Genomic DNA, 12,815 nt, shown 5'->3' with positions numbered 1-12,815 from the left:
AAGGAATGATGAGTAGTCTAGAAGAACTGTAGTATAGGGCAGTTTCTTTCAAACATGAGTAGTGAACAGAGCACTTTAAAAGGAAAGAAATATCTTGTCAATCTGTAGTGTTGACTCAAGTTATTTTTATTATGTTATTTTAAATATGTAATATTTATTTCATTCTACAATGATAAAAGTCCAAAAATGTATTTATTCATTAAGTATGAACAAAATCACAAAACCAATTAAAATATAATTATCAACATTAATTTAAAGTGATATGTGAGTTTTATTTTGGAGCACAGTGAGCTTCAACTAAGCAATGAACTATTTTTTATTTCTTTTTTTTTTTTGCGGTATGTGGGCCTCTCACTGTTGTGGCCTCTCCCACTGCGGAGCACAGGCTCTGGACACGCAGGCCCAATGGCTATGGCTCGCGGGCCCAGCCGCTCCGCAGCATGTGGGATCTTCCCAGACCGGGGCACGAACCCGCGTCCCCTGCATCGGCAGGTGCACTCTCAACCACTGCGCCACCAGGGAAGCCCTGAACTAGTTTTTTAACTAGTTTTTTTCACTGATCTGTGAATTAGATATAGACCAATCAATTTAAGTATATCACAAAATATACTTATGACTAACAATGGTTAGTTTTATTGAGTGCATATTATATGCCAAACACTGTACTAACTTTTTTCAGTCAATATCTTATTCTTGCAAAGACTTTTTCAAGTGGCTTCACATACACCATATAGAAGTGTGCTTCCTCTCTGGTTACCCCTCTCAGACATCTTTGCTGATATATCCTCTTCTTCTAAACTTCTAATGCTGGAGTGCTTAAGGATTCCATCTTTGGTTCTATGTACTCTGTTCTTTGGTAATCTCATTTAGTGCCATGTATTTCATATCCCTCTATATCCTAGCAACAATCATATTTCTATATCCAACCCAGACTCCTCGCCCATACTACAAACTCATATATTAAACTACCTACCTGACGTCACCACTTTGGTGGCAAATAGATATTTCATACTCAACACATCCAAATTTGAATTACTGATCTTCTCACCAAATCTGTTCCTTTTACAGCCATCATCATCTCAGTTGATGAAAATTCTATTCCTACAATTATTCAGCACAAAAAACCTTGGAGGTCTTCTTATGTTTTTCCTCTCATCTCATGTTCAAAGTTCTCCAGGAAACTAAATGGGTTTAACTTTCAAAATATATCCAGAATGAAGCCTGCTCTCACAGCCTTCACTGTCACCACTATTATCTATTATGTCATCCATATTTTTGAAATAGCTCCTAATCAGTCTCCTTTCTTCTATGCTTAACTCTCCTACAATCCATTGCAATGTGTTCTTTTTCTTAAATTAATTTTTATTGGAGTATAGTTGCTTTACAATGTTGTGTCAGCTTCTACCCCACAGCAAAATGAATCAGACATACATATATATATATATATATATATATTTCTTCCCTTTTGGATTTCCCTCCCATTGAGGACACCACAGTGCATTAAGTAGAGTTCCCTGTGCTATACAGTATGTTCCCATCAGTTGTCTATTTTATACATAGTATCAATAGTGTACATGTGTCAATCCCAATCTCCCAATTGCTCCCAGGCCACTCCTTTCCCCCTTGGTATCCATACATTTGTTCTCTCCATCTGTGTCTCTATTTCTGATTGGCAAATAAGGTCATTTATACCAGGGATCCCCAACCCCCTGGTATAACAGCTGTGCTATTAGGAACTGGGTGACACAGCAGGAGATGAGCTGCGGGCAAGCTTCATCTGCCACTCCTCAAGGCTCCCCATTGCTCACAGTACTGCCTAAACCATCCCCACCCCTGTCCGTGGAAAAATTGTCTTCCATGAAAACGGTCTCTGGTGCCAAAAAGGTTGGGAACCACTAATCTATACCATTTTTCTAGATTCCACATATATGAATTAATATATAATATTTGTTTTTCTCCTTCTGACTTACTTCACTCTGTATGACAGTCTCTAGGTCCATCCACATCTCTTCAGATGACCCAATTTTGTTCCTTTTGGTTTTGTTATGTTTTAGTGTGGCTATTTTACCACGTAAGTTATATTATGTCACTTCTTTAATTAAAAAAAAAACATTTTTTTCCTTTTTTAAATTTAAATTTTATTTTATTTTGTAGCATAGTTTATTAACAATGTTGTGTTAGTTTCAGGTGTACAGCAGAGTGATTCAGTTATATATATATATATATATATACACGTATCAATTATTTTTCAAATTATTTTCCCATTTAAGTTATTACAGAATATTGAGCAGGGTTCCCTGTGTTATACAGTAGGTCCTTGTTGGTTATCTATTTTAAATATAGTAGTGTATACATGTAAATCCCAATCCCTCCCACCAACCCTTCCTTCCCGGTAGCCATAAGTTCTTTCTCTAAGTCTGTGAATCTGTTTCTGTTTTGTAAATAAGTTCATTTGTATCATTTTTTTTTTTAGATTCCCCATATAAGCAATATCATATCATATTTGTCATTCTCTGTCTGACTTACTTTACTTAGTATAATAATCTCCAGGTCCATCGACAGATGAATGGATAAAGAAGATGTGGTACATATATACAATGGAATATTAATCAGCCATTAAAAACAATGAATTAACGCCTTTTGCAGCAATGTGGATGGACCTGGAACTTATTATTTTTTCTAAGAGTGAAAATTCTGACAATGCCTTCTAGGGCCCACGTAATCTGCCCCCTAACTCTCCATGTTATGGAGTGTGGCAGCAGTGTGCCTACTATACTTGACACTTGTGGGGGACTCTTGCTTAAGACTCCCTTCCTCTATACAATAAAATATAGTTAGTAATAATAATAAATGAAACAAGTAATCATAATAGTCAGAAAAGGATTCCAAGCAGTGAAATTTTTCTTTTATTGAACTTGTATGTATATACCAGTAAACATAAATAAATAAAGAATTAAAAAATAAAACAAGTGTCCAGTAATGGTGCTTAATACTTACAAATTATATTAATACACTTTGGGAAAAAAAGGAAAAACTATGTTTTAGTTTTTTGCAAAAATAAATACTAACATTTTGTTTTCCAGCTTTAACTTCTGCAAATTTTCAATGACTTTGTCCAAATTAATCTTCTTTGTATATTCATGTTCAATAGACAGTATAAATAGATTTGTTGATCTATCTATGCTCATATCTGGGAAACAAGAGATATACACAAACATAGAAAAATATTCTTAATATGAGACTAAATTAGAAAGGGATGCATAAAAATTCCACTTCACAATAAACTCCAGAAAATGTATAAATACATAAAAACAACAAGTAATAACATCAAATGACGAAGGTAAAGTAACTCACATTCAGTTTCTTCTTGTGTATAATCACAGTATCATTCTTGTTTATATCTAGCCTACGGTTTAAGTGCAGGGATAGGGATATGCAGTAGCACAGGGTTTGGAGACTGAACTGTGCCTAAAGTGGGTTCAAATAATCCAAAACTTCACAGAAACTTCACTCTTAAAATACTCATGGATGCTCAGAGACTGACTGTATAACAAAGTCTTCAGAATTAATGTCCATATAGAATGTCTTTTTATTTATTTTTAAGGATAAATAATAAAAACAGAAAAATTTGAAACTTACAAATAAAGCATTAAAATTCAAAAATAACCAAAGCAATTGTTTAGAATTTAGACCCATCAACAATAATTTTCATGGAAAGGATTTTTCACTGACACTTGTTAGAATCACCTGCACCCTGGTATACTGCTCCCACTGCCCCACCCTTGGTAGATTACTGGATTACGGGATAATAATAAGAAAACTAAGATAAATATACTTTAAAAGAATTCTTTGGATACATTTGCAGAAGTCAAGTTCTGCTTCACTTTGGCTGAATCTTTGATATACAATAAGTACACTCTGGAACTGGTGGTTGGTTAATAGAAAAAGACCTTTAATGTGTGAAATTATTACCAGGTTTTTAATATAGAGCAGAGGTCAATAAACTATTGCCCAGAGGTCTAATCTAGTCTACCACCAGATGTTGTAAATAAAGTTTTATTGGAACATAGCCATGCTCATTCATTTACATATTGTCTATGGTGCTTTAAGCTACAACGGCAGAATTGAGTAGTTGAAATAGATATCAAATGGCCTGCAAAGCCTAAAATTTATACTCTCTGTCCCTTTATAAGAAGTCTGCAAATACCTTTGCTATTACAGTTGTGTACAAATTGGGTGTTAAAGTTTACTTTATAATGAATTTATTTATTAAACTCTGTTAATGAGAAACAGAAAAGCAAATGAAATTGATCTAGTTTGGCAAAGATGTATGCAGTAAGGATTTACTATCAGAGAAAAATGTTACTGAGGCAAATGTTTGTAACAGGACTGTGAATTCAACAGAAGAAAGATGTTTGTTTCCATTGAGTGAGATTATGAAACATTAGCTCTATGTTTGCATTAATATTGGAACCAAAATAGCATTATAGAGAAAGAATGATTGAAGTGTTAGCATCTGTGCAAGGTAGGATAACAGGAAATAATTTATCATGAGATAATTTATAACTTCACTTTATAGAGACAGTTATTTTCATGGTACACATACTTTATATCTGGAAAAGATTGTAACAAATGTGATTTTTTTCCCCTTCAGCTTAAGTTGTATGGCCTGCTTCACAAGTTTTGTTGTACAAATATGATTGAATACTGTACTTGTTCAATTAACTGCATGAATTATCACTTACAGGGTTTAGCAAAGAGTTTAATATTAACTTTTAGAGGCCTTGTCAATCCAGAATTGCAATGGGTTTGGAAGTTTCTTAGTCTAAAAACACACACAGGTGAGTAGTTTGGAGCCCAATACCCAAGTGATTCCCATTTTCAAACGTCCCTGTTTTTTATTGTTGTCCCTGGTTTTTATTTTTGCTCCTGTTTCATTGCTATAAATTGCTCCTGAATATAAAATTTCAGTCTTCTCTGGGTCCTGGGCTGAACCTCTGTACCTTGCTCGTTTTCTTCCCAGGAGTCTCCTTGGACTCTTTTAATTGATCTATTTCCTCCTTTACCTTCATTTCTTATTACCAAAGGACATTGGCTGGGGCAGTGTTAGTCAGACCATTGAAGGTCAAATTATCCCCTGCTCCCTGTTCTCTGAAGGATGATTACTCACCATACATTTGCATAGCTGAGAGACCAGTTAGTAGACTACTATAGAGAAGATCATTTCCAGGGTAATACTGGGCCCACCTTGGAAATAAATGGACTATATATAGCTTCCTGTTTCTAAAATAATGTTTAACATCTGCTTTACAGTGTTGCCTGGAAAAATTCCTGGAGCCAAGCAGCTTTTAGTTATTGGTGTTTTAATGCTTCCACTAGACACTGAAGGCTGGAACTGTCAAGTAAGAACACGAGTCAATGAGAATTGACAAATCTGTTGAGATATTTGACTGTAGGAGGAAGGAGAAAAGGAAGGCAGGGGCTAGAAAAGAATTTGAGAAGAGAATGCATATTTATTATGTGAAGGAAAAGGAGGTCTCCAAGAATATGTTTCAGGAAGAAAAAGATTTGAGTGTAATTTAGGCTTAGGGTAAATTAGAGATGGAAAATTTCAACTTTAAGAATGGCAATTGGTGGTAGAAGATTTCTGTGAAGGAAGCAAGGATTTTTAGAGTACAGGTAGAAGAATTCTGGAGGGATCATTCAAAATTATTTAAATTTATATTTGTATATATTTCAAATATTCATTCATATTTTTAGAGATCCTCCATATAGAGAAAGGGTTCCATTTATTTTGTGGTATTTTGTAAATAGACATGAAGACCTCTGGGAGGAGTTATGAGGAGTCAAAACTTGGAAGAACTCTTTTTCCCAAAATAAGAATAGATTTATTGTTTCCCCTGATTATATAAGTAGTGCATGCTAATAATTTTTAAAAATGAAGACAAGTATAGGTAAGAAAACCAAAAAAATCTGAAGTCCCATTACAAAAAGTCTTTTTGCTATTTTTCATACTACTTTCTCTATAAATACCCCTACATATACAGTTGAGGTAAATGGGATTATATGATACATGGTATTTTCATCAGGGGTCATTTTTTAAAATAGTCCTAAAAATATAGCTCTCTTTTCTTTTTCCCATGTTCCTTATACTCTCTAACCTTACCTGTCTCCAACTCAGATAACCATAATTAATGATATTGTGTATTAATCCATACCTTAGAATCCTTTATAGTATTTTCTCTGTCATATTTCTAGTTTCCTAGGATACAAGTGAGGAAATCTTATACTATCTGACTATTTTCCTGTAAGTTATTATTATTATTTTTGTCTACAGGTCATAAAATTTTGTCTGACACTTTACCTGAATATACCTATGTGTACTTAAAAAAACTTCCTGTTTGGAGCTAGCCTTTTTGTGACGCAGAATTAAATCTTTCCTTAAACTAGGGAAATTCTGTATTATTATCTTTTGAATTTCTGCCCCTTCTCCATGAGGTAATGTGTTTCCTTCTAGTATGACTTGTGTTTGCATTTTCTGTCTCCGGGTTTTGTCATAACCTCCTCATTACTATATTTCCCTGATTATTTTTATCTTTTTACATGTTTTCTCTATGCTTCGAAATACATTTTGCTTTTCAGGAGTGAATGACATTTTGTCTTTTGGTTCCTGAAGTCCTTAAGACTTTAAGCTGGAATTCTCATTAGGGAGCTCTTTTTTCTTCCTTCTTTTTCTCCTTTTGTCCTTTCTTTCTTCAATGAAAAGACAGGGAGGAAGCTTAAATGCATGATACTAAGTTAAAGAAGCCAATCTGAGAAGGCTACATACTATATGATCCCAACCATATGATATTCTGGAACGGCAAAATTATAGAGATGGTTTGTCCTTCCTTCTTTCTTTCCTCTTTTTCTCCCTTCCTTCCTCCCTTCTTCCTTTCCTTCATTTCCCTATTTGGGAAAATTGCTGTCTTTTTCCTCTAGCAGTGTTACTTTTCTGGGAGCCACCTATTCTAGTACTGTTTTTCCCCCTTTCCCTAGTTCTGAGGTCTGAGGTGCTTTGTTATTCTCTTTTATCTTCTCGTGTCTTTGGTGATGCTTGGGGCAGGTCAAGCTAGTGGGAAGTCTCAAGAGGAAACAAAGCAGCAGATGCAGGAGCAGCAGTGTCTTCTGCTGTGGCTGGTTTTGTACCAGTTCTTAAGCTCTCTGTCCTCCATTGAGCAGCCCCTAAGCTCCCAGGTCTTTATGGTCTCAAGACTTCGGCAAATCTCGGCTGAGGGATAGGACAGAAGCCAACCTACTTTGGTAGCTTTCAAAGCAGTTCTTACTAAGCCAGGGATACTCAGTAGGTGCTCCTTTCAGGGATGGGCTGCAAGGTATGGCCATGCAGGTCATACATGGTTCCACTTCAGGGGCCACCATGCCCATAGATTATCATAACAATGGCATCTGTAATGCTGCACCCCTGTCCCGTGGACCAGGGAGAGTTGAATCTTCACCTTACCACCATGCTGCTGCAGTCCTCAGTGTTCCTGTGTGATCCACGGGACAAGAAATTCACTCTCTGTGCATGGCAGAGTGCAAATCATCCACACATGGACAGAGCCAGCCCATCTGTTAGTGTTGTACTAAGTCTCACAGGAGGGTTTCTTAGATACAATGTGGGGGTGGGGGCTCTGGAAGTGGCCCTACATTTTTTCAGCATTTTGTTATGCTTTAACAAGAATTAAAGATGAAAGCTCCAGGACAAAACTTTCTACTATCTAGGGATTTTTAAAAAATGAAGTTGGATGTCTTATAAAATAAGTAGTTAACCTATGATCAAAACTAGTCCTACAGACTTTTTAATGACAATTTTTAGAGAGGTTTTAGATTCACAGTAGAATTGAGAGGAAGGTAGAGAAATTTTCCATATACCCTTTGCCCCCAAACATGCATAACCTTCTCCAATATCAACGTCCTCCACCAGAGTGGCACACTTGTTACAATTGATGAACCTATATTTTTGCATTAGAATTACCCAAATCCACAGTTTGGCTCACTCTTGATGTTTTATATTCTATGGGTTTGGAAAAGTGAGTAATGACATTCATCCCTCATTTTAGTATCATAGAGAGTATTTTTGCTACCCTATAAATCCTCTGTGCTCAGCCTATTCACCACCCTCCCAGCCCCTAACAACCACTGATCTTTTTACTGTCTCTATAATTTTGCCTTTTCCAGATTGTCATATAGTTTGATATATCAATGCCTTTTTAGATTGGCTTATGTCACTTAATAACATGCATTTATGGTTTCTCCATGTCTTTTCATAACTTGTAAGCTCATTTCTTTTTAGTGTTGAGTAATATTTCATTATCTGGATGTTACCAGAGTTTATTACCTACTAAAAGACGTCTTGGTTCCTTCCAAGTTTGGCAGTGATGAGTGAAGCTGCTAAATATCCATGTGAAGATTTTTGTGTGGACATAGATTTTCAGCTTCTTTGAGTAAATACCAAGGAGAATGATGGCTGAATGATACAGTAAGAGTATGTTTAGTTTTGTAAGAAGCACCAAACTGTCCTCCAAAGTGACTGTACTATTTTGCATTCCCATCAGGAATGAATGAGAATTCCTATTGTTCCATACCCTCACCAGCATTTGGTGCTGTCAGTGTTCTGGATTTTGGCTATTCTAGGAGCTGTGTCGTAAATTTCTGATAATGATCTTTCATGGATGCTATAGAGTCAATTCCAATGTTAAGAAGCAAGTAGTTCTATAACACAGATTTCTTTCTAGTTTTATTCTTATTCCCTAGATCTTTATCATTCCACTTATTTTGGTAAAATTATGAAAATTAATAGGTGAACAGCAATTTGTGCTATCCTAGTTTTAAAGGTAAAATTTTTCATACAAATAAAGCAATGTTCTAGAAGTCACACAGTAATTATAGAATCAGTATTTAACTTAGAACTATAAACAACCAACTTTTTTTAGAACTCTAACATTGCCACTTGACAATAACAAAAATTTAATTTGAGAGAATGGAAGATTCAAATATACTGCATAATGTAGTGAGGCTTTATTTCCCCTTCTTTTCCTACCTTACTTTTAAATTTCAGTGTGAAGGTAATACATAACCATGGTTTTAAAAAAATAAAAATAAATGATATAAAATCAGCAGTAACTTTCTATTCCAAACCCAGAACAATAATCCCTGTTCTGAGAAGCAATCATGCTTAAGAAACTCATTTATGTAATCCAATTGTATAAGTTAAAGCAGAGCTTTTTAATTAATTTTTTTTTTTTTTTTTTTGGCAGTACGCGGGCCTCTCACTGTTGCGGCCTCTCCCGTTGCGGAGCACAGGCTCCGGACGCACAGGCTCAGAGGCCATGGATCACGGGCCCAGCTGCTCTGTGGCACGTGGGATCTTCCCGGACCGGGGCACGAACCCATGTTCCCTGCATCGGCAGGTGAACTCTCAACCAGTGTGCCACCGGGGAAGCCCCTAAAAATATTTTTTAATTAATTAATTTATTTTTGGCTGTGTTGGGTCTTCATTGCTGCACGCAGGCTTTCTCTAGTTGCAGCGAGCAGGGGCTACTCTTCATTGTAGTGCACGGGCCTCTCATTGCGGTGGCTTCCCTTGTTGCGGAGCACGGGCTCTAGGTACACAGGCTCAGTAGTTTTGGCAAACGGGCTCTGTTGCTCTGCGATATGTGGTATCTTTCCAGACTAGTGCTTGAATCTGTGTCTCCTGCATTGGCAGGTGGATTCCCAACCACTGTGCCACCAGGGAAGCCCAAGCAGAGCTTTTAAAAGAGATTTGCTTACAAAATATTTTTGCAGATATTTAGATATTGTATTATAACTCTGCTCCAAAAGCTAACAAATACTTCAGTGAATCCTCCTTGCTCTCTAAATTACATTCAAACTCCTTTGCTTAGCATTCAAAATCTCCACAATCTGACCTTAATTTGTCTTTTCAGCAGATCTCCAAACTGCTTCTTTATATGTATGTAGTACATTCATCAAATTGAATATTCTATGAAGCTGTTCATGTTTTTTTTTAATCTGTTGAAAACCTTTCTCTTTAACTAACCATTCAAATGCCTCAAACTTCATTAAGTGTACTGGATACCATAGAAGACTGTGTTTTTCCCTACTATGATTACCCATAATACAAATGGGTACACATTATACAAATGAATGAATACATCTTTAACAAGGCATTACACATAACAGTTTCTTGTGTTATAGTTATATTTGTATTATGGTTGTATTTGCCCTTTAATAGATTATAAACTCTGAGAAGGGTCCCATTATTATATATTTTCCACACCAGAGGACCTACTTAGAACAGACACAACATACATTCATCTTTGATATACACAGTAAAGACTAAGATCTTCACTTTAGCTCTTCCTTGGGGAACAAATTTCTATTAAAAAAAAAGTGACCTGCAAATAAGCAAATGGTGCATACTTTATATGCCTTTAGATGTGCCTAAAGTGGTACATGGATTCTCCCTCTTTCCAGGATAACTGGAACAGTGTCAGAGAGATGTAAAATATTTTGAGACATCGATTTAAAAGTGTCATTTTGAATTTGTGATGGCTTATTTAAAGCTCTGTTTATTTAAATTTTGTATTTTCTGTTTTTAGTACACATTATTTTTTGATGTTTTAAAAATATCCATCAATAGATGATATTTTAAAGAAACATAACGATATAAAAGCATGCAGTTTCATAGTTTTACATATTTACCTGGAATATGGAAGCTTTTAGGAACAGGTAACTAATTTATTTACATAAGTTGTATGGTATTTGGAAATTGTTTCGACTATCTTATTGATCTTTCATTTCCACTTATCTTCATTCTGAAAACTTTAGGTACTCACTTTTCTTACTTTTTACAACCTTAAAATTAAACAGTTTTATGTTTTCTCTTCTATCTGTGATTTTTGGCTCTTTTTCACAGTATGAATAGAAGTAAATGTATAAGGCATCTCTTCAGAAGGAGCAAGAATGAGGAAACCATTGAATTACCAGTTACTGGTTACTATTTACTATTTTGTAGTGCAAAGATAATAGATTTTTTGAGGATAGACACACTGATTCAACACTCTCTAGCTGTATGCTTTTGAATAATTATGAACTTCTCTGAGTTTCCATCTGCTTATTTATAAAATATTTAATATGGCTTGGTGACATTTAAGTATAATAAGTGGAAGCACTGTGTCTGACACATGTAGGTACACATTTATTGAATACCATCTACTAGAAAAGTTGCTCTTTATGGTACAATAAATGATTTCAGTTAGTGAGACTATTAATAGAAGCAGAAATAAAAACTATATTGAATTTATTATTCTTTTTATTTTGTTATTTTAGGTTTAGTCATGGTGTTATGGGCCATTTAGACCCCAGTCTCTTTTCCATGTGAACAAGCAAGGTGGTGAAAGGACTGGTTATACATGGAATATCAAATGTAGTCACGTTCCAAACTTTGCAAGCTAGTTAGCACTATCACCAAGTGTTCAGTTTTGGATTAGATGAGTATGTTTGGAAGGCTGTAGATTCCCTCAAAGGGCAGTTTGACAGGGTTGACATGATATTGTCCTTTCCAATGTTGTTTAGATGTTTCCTTCTGTGGTAACAATCAACTCGTAACTGTGCCTTTAGTAACTAAGCAAATTTAACTACTGAGTATATACTCAAATCATTTTGAGACATAACTATCATTCTCAGAATGAACCCTCTTAGTGAAGCAAACTTTAGCTTATCTATATTCATGAAAAAAATGCAATTATATTCTTATATATAATCTGGGAATATATATCTAAATATATCTACATATGTATCTAAGTGTATGTGTGTGTGTGTGTGTGTGTGTGTGTGTGTGTGTGTATTTCCAGCCCTGACTTTTAACTTTCCAAGAACACGTCAAACCACGGTCAATCAGATTCAAAGTAATGTAATTGCAGTGTTATCTTCACCCTTCTCCCATGTTTTTGTGTTTATTATAAGTAATCAGTATAATGTTAGGGCAATTTTGATATTTTTTCCATGGTATTATGGCCCCCAAATCCAAAAAAAAAAAAGAAAAGAAAAACAACAGAAATCTTCCTCTCATTCTTACTGGAATTCCCAATGAGGCTAAACACATGAAGAATAACTGATAAGAACCAAAATGTCCCTTAATAGCTGCTGGAGCACTTAACATTCTAATTCAAACTCTGGAAAAACTGGGTCATGACACCACTTAGGCTCACGATCTAGTAAGGGGCCTCTTACTACCCATTAAAACCTCCATGCAGATCTTGGGATCCTACTACCATCTGGTAGTAGATAGAGAACCAGTAAGCACTGCAACATGGTATAGAAACGTGTCTATGTGATCACCACTCAAATGTCTACATGGAGACAGAACAAGAGAGAGGGAACCTACAGGGCCTCTTGTAAGGCCTGAATCAATCTACTGACTCAGTTCTACAAAACAGGGAGCAAAGTATGGGTTTATACCTTTCAGAACATGGTGACTACACCTGCTAGTAACTGTAGTTTATTAGATGACTCAAAATCAATTCACCTATTTAACTGCTTCCTGATTTGCACATATGTGTAGAATGGAAAGAATGAGCTTTGGGTAAGAAAGTTAACTTTCTACCCTTTCATAATATACTAAACTCTTAAGATTGTATATATAGGGATAGCATTGTGTAGGTTATTAACAATATTTTATTTCATCTATATCATAAGAAGAAAGAAGAAATGAATTTCAGAAGAAGAAATGAATGATTTTTAAGTTTGCTTTTATTTATTTATTTTTTGGG

The 12,815-nt window shown here is 35.3% G+C and overlaps 1 protein-coding gene across 9 annotated transcripts in view; it reads left to right on the top strand.

Annotated features, from left to right (window-relative positions):
* RALYL (RALY RNA binding protein like) overlaps positions 1-12,815 on the top strand; it is an 829,152-nt gene that overhangs the window by 272,290 nt on the left and 544,047 nt on the right. The gene's annotated exons all lie outside the window — the stretch shown is intronic.

This window comes from Monodon monoceros, unplaced genomic scaffold (assembly GCF_005190385.1).
Source record: "Monodon monoceros isolate NGI ecotype Baffin Bay Population unplaced genomic scaffold, NGI_Narwhal_1 Super_Scaffold_14, whole genome shotgun sequence".
Lineage (NCBI taxonomy): Eukaryota > Metazoa > Chordata > Mammalia > Artiodactyla > Monodontidae > Monodon > Monodon monoceros.
Note: the sequence above shows the minus strand (reverse complement) of the source record. Positions and strands in the feature narration are given on the sequence as shown.